The following is a 726-nucleotide window of genomic DNA, read 5'->3' on the forward strand; positions in this document are numbered from 1 at the left end:
GACAGCGGATTTGGTCTCAGTCTGGCAAAGTTACCATTCTGACCGGTTTTCATATGACACTCCACAGAACCTGGTCTGTGAGTGTATGAGTTGTATCAGACAGCGACCCTGCCAATATTTGAACCTGGAAATTTCTGGTGTCGTTAAGTTTACTTCCTACACACTTGTTTAAGGCAACTCTATTTTTCGGTTAAGCAATTAATTGTATTACTCGTTGATAATGTACAAGTTGTAGTAGTCGTGATGTCTTTGATTATAAGTGGTTCAATATTAGAAGATAATCGTTTGCTGTACTGATCGTGGGCTCAGAACCAAAAGGTGCTAAATCGATTTTTTCGAAAATCCACTTTTTGATATAAATGGGTTTATTGGTCAATGGTCTATAATCCAAACTCACATCCAACTTTTTAAGTTCATTATTTAAGGAGTTATCCAGAACTAAAAGGTGCTAAATCGATCAAATTTACACTTTTGTTATTTGATAGCGATCTAGATAGCACCTTTTGGTTCTTGAGAATAGTGTTAAAACCAAAAGGTTCTATCTATAAGATAAAATAAATTAGTGATAACCAAAAAGTACTATCTCATATTCACTGTATCAACCATACAATAATAATATGATGGTACAATATTATTAATTATTGTACATTTTTATCAACAAAACAAAGATTTCTATAAATAATTTTAATAAATATACGGTACATTTACCTTAGTCCTTAGTAAATA

The 726-nt window shown here is 32.1% G+C and overlaps 1 protein-coding gene across 1 annotated transcript in view; it reads left to right on the forward strand.

The window, feature by feature from the left end:
- Positions 1-726, forward strand: part of LOC103310462 (hemolymph lipopolysaccharide-binding protein) — a 5,726-nt gene that overhangs the window by 1,307 nt on the left and 3,693 nt on the right. The gene's annotated exons all lie outside the window — the stretch shown is intronic.

Source organism: Acyrthosiphon pisum, chromosome X (genome assembly GCF_005508785.2).
Source record: "Acyrthosiphon pisum isolate AL4f chromosome X, pea_aphid_22Mar2018_4r6ur, whole genome shotgun sequence".
Lineage (NCBI taxonomy): Eukaryota > Metazoa > Arthropoda > Insecta > Hemiptera > Aphididae > Acyrthosiphon > Acyrthosiphon pisum.